This window comes from Hyposmocoma kahamanoa, unplaced genomic scaffold (assembly GCF_003589595.1).
Source record: "Hyposmocoma kahamanoa isolate Upper Pololo Valley unplaced genomic scaffold, ASM358959v1 244, whole genome shotgun sequence".
Lineage (NCBI taxonomy): Eukaryota > Metazoa > Arthropoda > Insecta > Lepidoptera > Cosmopterigidae > Hyposmocoma > Hyposmocoma kahamanoa.
This window is the reverse complement of record NW_020653761.1, coordinates 1,784,690-1,795,144: the sequence shown is the minus strand read 5'-3', so window position 1 is coordinate 1,795,144 and position 10,455 is coordinate 1,784,690. Positions and strand designations below refer to the sequence as shown.

The following is a 10,455-nucleotide window of genomic DNA, read 5'->3' as shown; positions in this document are numbered from 1 at the left end:
GTAATTTCACCAGCATTCTTACAATTCAACACAGGAACGCAGATAATGGTCACATTACTGCTTGGCAGCAGAAATAGGTAAGGTGGCAGTACTTCCCTGGACGAACTCTTTCACAAGGACCTCTATTACTGCTAAACTAACTTCAAAACTAACAAAACTATATCAGTGACTCATCTCAATTTCGTCTTCACCTTAGAACTTTGCGTTTTAGTTTAACTACGGTACAGTTATGTTGCCAATTAAACTAAAGCAAATATCGCTAGAAAGGTAAAGGTTTAATTGTTACTGCTAAAACAGTATCTCCACTTTATATGAAAAATCCACTTTTATTATAATCATTTGAATCTTTCAGGTTCATTTCATTGGCAAGAACATTGTGCCATTATCACCAATCACAAGTTTCTTACCACGGTATGAGTTTTTTGGTTTCGATATTTCTCGATATGAGTAAACTCGTGACCATGGAGCGTGTAACCGTTCCGAAATATCTGGAAAAGAAAAATAACTGATACCGTGGTAAGAAAACTGTAATTAGTAATAATCGTTTAGTGAATAACCATGAAAACCTTAAAATCTATATAAGAACATTATGGTCATAGCATAGACAACAGACCAATATCCCAGAATTCAGGAAATCACTATTGAGTAGCGCGTTCAAAAAATCGCTAAGATCAAATTATAATATTAAACGTTAAAAAAGAGAATCAAACAGTTCTAGTAAAGAGGTAACGTAATTAAATTCTTTTGTCACAAAATAGAAATAAAATGTCGTTTAAAAAGGACTAAGTCGCTAAGTTGGCAACGCTGTTATGGTGTGATTGAGTAAGTAATTAACAATGAAAACTCAATTGAACTGTAATAAGGTCGAAAATCTTTAGATTCCTGCAGAAATCAGCTGTGCGAGCGCGCATTGTCAGTGCCCGTTCATAGCTTGCGTCGTCCGGGCGCATGTTTGATTTTCCCGTTCCTATAGTGTGTGACGTGCATTCGGCTCTACATTCCAAGTTTTGTAATGATTTTTTAAATTAAATTCGAGTGGTTTTTGTGAGCAAGAAGTTGTATTGTGATTTTGTATTAACTGGTGAGTATATACAAATCTGTACGTTTGATTGAGTCCAAATGATTTTATAATACATATATTAATTATAATTAAAATTAATATTAATTATTAATTAATACTTTTCTACTGACGATTGTTGCACAATGCAATGCAAATTATAAAATCATTTGGAATAATTGTTTACACATTATTATACATTACATTACACATATATATATAATAATAAACATTTGTTTCTAAGTTGTTTAGTATAGATTTGTAACCAACGTTTTCATCTTCACTTGGTTAGATTAGTCAACTATGTAAGGTGCAACAAAGAGGTTGAACAAAGAGTGCATCGTTAAATTGCCAACTACGCAGTTGGGTATGCTGTAAAGCATGCTTAACTAACTAGTTATTTAGTTAAGAATGCAATAATATTGATAGGTAGTGAAATAAATAGCGTAGAACTGATTTTAATATCACAAATGCATGTCGTTTGTGAGTTTATTTATAAAGACACAGTAAAAGATTGAAGCTTACATTGGATGAAATTTGATTTCTATTTCCATTCTAATTTCAAGACACCTGTGCTAAACAAATACCGTGCTTATCATAAGTACGGGAGATAAAGAGATGTTGCGAGGGCGATGGACGCAACACCCGCTGTCGGGGTTTTGAGATAAAGCGTTCCCGTAAATCCGGCAAAAGGCGCAGAGACGCAAACTTTTTTTTTTGGGGTTTGGCGGTAGGGGTACGACATAACCTCTCTAACAAAACCACGTAAAAAAAGTATTGCCGAGGTTGACACACCCGCCGCTCATAAATCAAGGTACGGAGCCATGATAAGTTTCAACTCACTATCGTTATTTAAAATTTCTCTTTACATTTGGCAAATTTTAAATTCATGAGCAATAGAGCCCCTTGTGAAAGAATTCGTCCAGAGAACTACTGTTACCTTACCTATTTGTAACTAATGCTCACATTACTGTGTTCCGATTTGGAAGGATAGGGGTGCTGGTGAAATTTATTTATTTATTATACGGACAACAAAATAGATAACAATCAAATTACATTGGTAAAAGTTAAAAATGATATTACAAAGGTCTGTACCAGATAGCAATCCTACTTATGTTGACACATCAGTGTAAAGTAACAAGAAAGATCTACTTCCTGTTCATAATTTGCTGATAATTTTACTTACTTAATTAATATACTTATTTATTAAAAACAAAAGCGACATGGGTAAGTACAAGATCCAGCACTTGTACTGGTACAAGTGCTGGATCTTGAGTCAAAAATATCCAAACCGGAGTTTTTTATAGATATCTCTTTGTAAGCTGACACATTTTTATGATATCTCTTTGTAAAGCTGATACACTTTTATCACATCAAGAGAATATAAAAGTGTTATTCTATACGTTTGCAAGTAAAATGCCTTGCTTGGTATTCGGTATTACGCTTGTGCAGATATTTATTTTACATAAAAGGTAAGAAGAGTCAATGTCGCCATGAAGAATTTTATGCAAGTATACATAATTACAGTCACATGGGACTTGTCAACTTACGTCTCAGAGTGAGAAACATTATAATTACTAAGTTTTTGTACTATTATTATTATAATGCTCTTTATTAGTAATATTGGTACAAACACATAGAACCTAAAGTGTTGTTGGTTAGCTGAGATGGTAGCACGGATGTTGAAGCGGCTTGCATTTGATTTTCGCCAATCGTCTGATTCAAATACGATGTATGAACTATAAAATTCAAACACGAATGCCATGTTTGCATGAATGTGTTTTATCGTTATATTGTTCAATATGGTTTGGTAAATTTAAATTATTAAAACGGGAAAGTACGTTAAATGTACAATGATTTTAATTTTGTGTTAAATTCCTAGATTTCTAGAGTTTTAACTTTTAAACAGGAAATTTGAAAGATGTGGGAAAATGTTTTGACATCTATTACTATCGTCTAGAGTACGGGCGGTTGTCTATGGTCATCCGGCAGTGTCATTTTAACCGGAAACTCAAGAAAATGTCGGTGTTCCTCTGTACCACTTCTTTCATAACACGAGTTTGTTTATCTGAGATTTTTATTCATGGCAAATTTGTCTACGGTTTCTTATACTTCGAAATAAATTTTCGTGTTGCTTTTTAACCGACTTCACACGAGGAGGAGGTTCTCAATTCGATTGCGTTTTTTTTGTATGTGTGTTACACGATTACTCCGGTTTATTCGTGAACCGATTTCGATGATTCTTTTTTATTGGAAAGAGGGTACCTCAGTATTGGTCCCATTTCAATTTGATTAAAATATTCTACCTCTGAAGGTGGCAACCTAGGGGATGAATCGTAGTAGACATTGACTTGAAATAAATTTTTGTATTTAATGTGGAGTGTGAACTCCTGAATTCCTGAGGATGTATATAATTTGCTCGTGGAGTGCGTTCGGACGGAATCTATCAGGGTATGATTATTTGCACCTGTGCAAATAATCATACCCTGATAGATTCTGTACATTTACTGTTGGGTGGTTTCAACCCGTTTTGTCGGAGCCAACATGAAGTGCCGTGAAGATTTTGTATACGTTGTTTTCTTGATATATCGTTTTATAATGGGGCTGATATGTTCAATAATTATCGAAGCTCCTAAATACATAAAGAGCGAAAAAAAAGTACTCGCTTATATATTTTTTATAATATAGCAAGTAACGGAGCAAATAAGTCTTGTCTGGTGGTAAGCGACACGCAAACAGTTTCATTGCCACTCAGAGCTTTAAATCGTAAAAGTCCCTAACGCATTGCCACTGCGCCCGACACCCTGAGACATAAGTTGGTAAGTTCCATAAGCCTGTAATTGCACCAGCGCCCTTACCCTTTCAAACTGGAACGCAGTAATGCTCACATTATTGCTTGGCGACAGAAATAGTTAAGGTGGCAGTACTTTCCTGGACGAACTCTTTCACAAAGAGTTCTACAGCTACTAAACCTGTTCCTACTAACTCAAATCGAACTACTTGTTACTATATGGTAACTGTACACATCAGTTTCTTATCAGGTAATAATGCAATATAAAATATTATTACATTTCCTGTTCTATGTTCATATATTATCAGTTACACATGTTTATTCGTAATATTATGTAATTCTCATTTTTGGTGTACGAAGGCCGCATCTGTAAAATGACAACTTTTCAGAATAGAGATATCAGGATAGAGTTTAAAGACTCTACATACGAAATAGTTGATATTTTTTTGGACTAAATAGATTATACAATTTTACATATTTTTTTACACGCTTTCCCCTCTGCCAGTACCGGTACCTTCCTGAGCGCCGAGACCATTCGCATAGCTGCAGGCCTCTGCATTGGTGTCCCAGTTTGCTCCCATCATCGGTGTCCTTGCGGCAAAGACATAAGTGCTCTGGATCACCACGATCTTTCCTGCCAGCTGAGCTTATTTCACATTGATTCTTATTTACTGAACTGCAAATTTGAACGCTATTTAAATGACGTTTTTGTAGCAATTGAGTTGTGAAAGGGTTCGTTCAGGGAAGTATTGCCTTACCTATTTCTGCCACCAAGCAGTATGTGAGCATTACTGCGTTCCGGTTTTGAAGAGTAAGGGTTGAAGAGGTTGTAAACCGCTAATGTGCCGTGACCAGGATCACGACAATAGAATAGAATACTCCGGTCCACATAATTTATTTCATAAGTAAAGTCGAAAGAAAAAGGGAAGGCTGTAACAAGGAAAGGGTATAAAAATAGGTACTATGCTACAAAACACTCCCCACTTAAGTACTAAAAACGCGAGACAGGCTTACCCCGAAAGAGTGACTTATAAAATATTACTAGGTTAGATTGGTATTAAAATTGGCACATGGTTTAGTTTGGGAACTGGTAAAAGGATCAAAATTAGACGAGCTGCACCACTCGCTGTAGCGATTGAGCAGAGAGTGACGACGGCACGAAAGAAAATCAGAATGACGGGCAACGGAATTGGCCAGGAACCAGAGAAAAGGTGATAAAAAGATGGAATGACCATGGAAGGAGGTCGCATCGTCACAGAGTGCTGGTGAAATTACGGGCACATGGGACTCGTCAACTATAAGTTCTTTTTAAAAATAACTTAAGTACCACTAATTAGTTCCCTTACCAGGTACGTTATTTATAATATAATACGAGTATAACCCCAGTGTGGGAATGACGGAAACAAACACCACACATCTCACATGTGGGATAGGTCAATGCTCTGATTCGGGTTAAGATCGAGATGTCGAGATGCGTACGCGCATAGACGCGGCGTTTATAAGGGCTTGGTAGATCTGATTAAGCTTGAATAAAACCGTGTCTAGTATGTGAATGTGTATTATGTAAAGTAGTTTTTTTTAATTAATGTACTATATATGTCAAGCTACCTATATAGATATATTTTAATGCTGGATATGCTGTTCTTTGGGATGAGGCTATATAGCTTTTTTTTTCAAAGTCAAAGAATTATTTATTTAATTTATTCATAAGTAAGAAGAATGAGAAGAAACTCAAGGGATTGCTCTTTTCAAATAAACTTAAATGCTATGGATGAAAACTTTTTTAAATTCAAAAGTTCAATTTGAAATTTACCATGAGCTTTTCATTGAAGAAAAACTCGTGATGAAACTAGTATGTCGAAGAAGGTTCACATTCCTCGGAGTATGTGTGAAGTTCCCAATACGCATTGCGTCAGCTTGGCGGACTATGGCCTAAGCGTGCCCAGCAGCGGGACGTATAAACGGGTTGATGATGATAGAGAGGTGAAAACACATGTGACATCTGATGGCGCTTTTACACTAGGTCGACAAGCCGCCTTCGCTTGCCCGCCTAGTTTCGTTTGACGACTGCAGTTCGCTGTCAAAGACGAGTGTGGTACGTACATGTAACAAGCTCACGCCCTTGTCCCACATTAGGAGTAGGCAGAAACCTATAAGATAACCTCGAGTACAAATTTAGATATACGTGAGGCAAAAGTGCTTTTTCTAGCAGGGTTAAAAAGATTAAACTAAGACATTCAAACCTTTTTAAAAACCTCTCCCAAAAACCATAAGCATTAACTTAACATAACTTAGCTCTATGATAAGCTCTAAGTTAACTTTCCGATAAGCATTTGTAACGCATTCCCCGGTTAAGTTGTTTTTAAGTGGCGTTCTTCGGTTTTTGTCCACTCTCGGTTTCCAAAGGTAAAACGTTTAATTGTTTGGGTTACAAAACATCCTTTTTTTAGTTCTTCTTTTAGTTCGATGTAGAAGTATAGGAGTTTGATTCTTATACCGTTCGCCTATAATGTTACATCAAAAATATTGTAGCAAAAGCTAAATTGATGCAAATAAATACAAATTTCCATACTACTACTGAAAGGGTTGTAACCCTAACTAGCCGTGAACAGGTTCACGGCTATAAAATGGGAACCTTCCGGTCCACAAAATTTATGTAAGAAGTAAAGTTTAAAGAAAGGGCCCTAAATGGGCCGAGAAACTGAATTACAGAAATAGATAAGGGTATAGACTTATAAATTATTACACATGATTAGCTTATTAACAGCTCTGACTTTCATGGCGGTCGAGCTGGGAGTGACCGTGGTACGAAAACAAAATGAGAAAGTGAAGGAAGATGGAACAATTCAAATTTAAAATTTAAATACAAGTAAAATAAAAAAAATGATAAGATACAAGAGGCGAGAGGCGATACAAAGAGGTGAGATGACGGTGTAACGAGGTCACACCGTCACACTACTAAGACAAGAAATCAAATAATCCTTATTTCATAGGTAAGCAAATTACACTTGAAATCCTCATAATGATTAAACTCTACTGCTCATTCGTAAGACAGATTCCCCTGAGAAGAATGAGTAAGAAACTCTAGGGGTTGCACTTTGTAAATAAACATTTGAACACATTTATCATTACAATATTTAATTTAAACATCTTAGATCGAGAATACCTGAAAGATCTGAACGGATCACTACCACGGATTTTTGTCATCCAAGTACGCAGAAGTTGTATAATAAATAACCTTTAGTATAAAGGTTTTGTTTCACAATAGTTTTAAACCTCGTCAATGGAAAATTTTGAATATCAATCGGAATCTTATTACAAAAGCGTTGCCCCTTAAATGAATTTGAGACTTTATGAAGACAACTGTCAAGAACAGCTAGTTTATTTTTTTTTCACAAAAAATTAATATTTTTCTTAACATAAATAACACTTTCATAAATGTACTGTGACATTAGTGTAAGAATACTAAACGTAACCTCAAACACACAAGTTTCCATTGTGTAATTATATACTGAGCATAAGAGGTAACTTACACACTTTTTATTTATTTGTTTATTCGACAACTTTGATGGTCCAGCGGTGTCCATAGTAGTACTATGGGCGTTAGATGAAGAGCTCCCGAAACGAACTTGTCTAATATGGTTGTAATCTGGATGTTTCGTAGAGTGTTCCAGATTAATTTCGCTGCTGTGTTAAATAACGCACACACTCACACTCAACATAGCCCCGCACTAGGGAAACCCTGTGTCGCGGGTGCCATGGACACACACATAGACAACCACAAATTACACCCAAACTCACGAGAGAAATAAATGTACGTCATACAAACATTTCTCCCGGCCCGGGAATCGAACCTGGGACCTCTGCGTGTTACTCATTGTAAGGGAATTATTTAATTTGAGATCAAGTAATTAGTCTGACTGTCTGATATATTTATTATATTATTATAAATATTGTTTTCTTTTGACGACATGTTTTCCTTTAACATCAATATGTAAGTATTGCATTTGACAAAGGTGGGAAAGGAAAACACTATGACGAATACCTTATTTTTTCAAATTATGCTTCCAACCTAGTTTTTTTTACGTCCATGACAGTTGCAGTGCCACTCAGAGCTTTAAATCGCAAAGATCTGAGGGGCACTGCCACTGCGCCCGTCATCCTGAGACATAAGTCGACAAGTCCCAAGTGCCTGTAATTTCACCAGCACACATAACCCTTCTAAACCGGAACGCAGTAATGTTCACAATACTGTTTGGCGGCAGAAATAGGTCCTTCTTCAATTAACACACCCATTTAATAGATCTGTACTAATTAAATCCTACAAAGCTGTGTGTACCAGTATAAGTAGTTATAACCTTTTGTACAAAACTATATTTATGCTGTTGATGTACCTTTATAAATTAATAGTAAATAAATAAATTTATATGTAAATTTTTTGTGTACTAAATATCTGAGGCTTTGCTACTTCGGCCACGTCCACAGAGGAAAACACCCATATATTTTACACGCAGCACTAAGACTAAGTGCACCACAACTCAAAGTAGGAAGCCTTGACATGACGTGGAAAACTATCAACGTAACGAAGACGAGTGGATAGAACCAACTAAAGATACGGATACATTTAGACAAGCAGTTGAAAAAATATATAAAATTCCGTAAACCGACACCGAATCAGAATGGGAAAGAAATGATACAACTCGCGCTCTATGGACGAGAACACATCCTCACCCAGCAGGATCCACTACGGCAACACCATCAACGCTCATTCCTAAAAACACTACCTATCCAAATAACTAGTTAGTTAGGGGTGGTTACCTAATACCTACTTCCTGTCACGCGCTGCATAGCCGGCAACAATCTGGCCACTGGTTGCAGTTTTTGGTCTTCCCAGCCACAATCCCGGGCGTATCACTCCCTTAACCCGTCGGCAATCGCTAGGTGTTTACAGACACATGAGTAGGTATATATGATACTTCTTTGGGATACATGATACCACCGTATACAGTGTTCTTGAAACCCGAAAAGGGTGCTACAATCTTCCCTGCTGTTGGTCGTCGTAAAGACTGATGAAAACCATCATAAGTAAACTGAAAAATAATATAACAAGTACTGTAGCCGAGTATTTTTTACCTATACTCACTTAATTCGTATGTCGTCGCCAAGAACCGCGTGTATACTGCTGTCTTGTGGTGTGCATATGCATTAACTATTGGTTAGAAGGTACCAAGAGCCCCGTGTAGCCAGGGCGCGCAGAAAAATAATAATAATCGTAAATTTTATACTCTGTGGTATTTTTTACCCAGTAGCGAGTGTTGCCGGGTTAAACTGTGCCCTTTGGTAAATCCGCTTGTGCAGTAACATAGATATGACAATTATTTTTGTTCATGATGTCAAGTGACGGGACGAACAAGTCGTGCGCCTGGCAGCAAACGACACGCCTCATCAATCAGCCATACGACGCCCACTGCTGGGCAGAGGTCACCCATTACAATTGCAGTACCATTCATAGCTTTATATCGCAAAGACCCGAAGGTCCCACTGCGCCTCGTCGTTACCATAGATATAGGAAACTATATTACTCTGTGACATGTTGTTGACAAGTCCCACGTACCTGCAGTTTCACCAATACATTACTGCTTGGCGATAAAAATGGTGAATATAGTTTTGTATTTAGAATGTGTTTGAAAAATGAAATAAGAAAGAATAGAACATCTTGAGAGTTCGTAATGTAACCTGAATTAGAAAATATGTAAAAAAGTGCAATAAAGCAAGTTTTGAAGATTATCCCAGTTTATATTTACAAAAGTACCTCTCGCTACGCATCCTAAGCTACGCCCCAGCTTACAGTACAATTCCCTTGTTGTAATATGAATTTGTATATAGTCAATTTGGACCATTGTAAAACGAAAATACTATTAGCTTAGAAATTTAGGTGTGGTGCGTGTCATGAAAGTCGAGAGTGGGTGTTGTGTTTAGACTGGTTCGAAAGTGGGTGTGTGTACGTGAAATGATGGTGTGTTATGCTATCATTGCTGCTTTTCAAGTGCTGCCTAGGTCTTTCGCTAGGAGAGTAGTGGGAAATCCAAGTGAAAAGATTTCACAGCACAATTTTGAACCTTTATATGGGGAAACTCTACCAACGTTAATGATGTATTTGTTTGTATTACAGAAAAAGTGTGATAGGATATTGACAAATATAGAACAGAGACAATCTTGTAGACCGCTCTTTCAAAGATTAGGCATATTAACTTTAACAGGTTATGTACATACTTGAGTACTGAAAATTTATTAAAACCACCCCACTTTATTTACTTCGAAAATTGAAATATACGTAACAACAGAAACTTACATCAACTACATGTACGACTTTCTAAATTGAAATTAGTTTGTTCTGGACCGCAAGTTATGGTAACTAAAATTTACAATCACATTATTAATTTACATAAAAGAATTTAAAATTTTCTCCAAACATTTAAAAGCACTCGTCATAAACAAAAGTTATTATAATATTAAAGAATTTTTCAATGACAAAATACAATTTATTATATAATTAATTTGAGATACTCCCGATATCCTTCTCAATTGATCTGGGGCATGTATATTT

General features: G+C 36.4%; 1 protein-coding gene across 1 annotated transcript in view; it reads left to right on the top strand.

The window, feature by feature from the left end:
• The first annotated feature begins 921 nt into the window (after positions 1–921).
• LOC113228838 overlaps positions 922–10,455 on the top strand; it is a 62,996-nt gene continuing 53,462 nt past the window's right edge. Inside the window, exon 1 of the mRNA XM_026462248.1 lies at positions 922–1,081. The gene's annotated coding sequence lies outside the window, so the exon portion shown is untranslated. The remainder of the gene's footprint in view (positions 1,082–10,455) is intronic.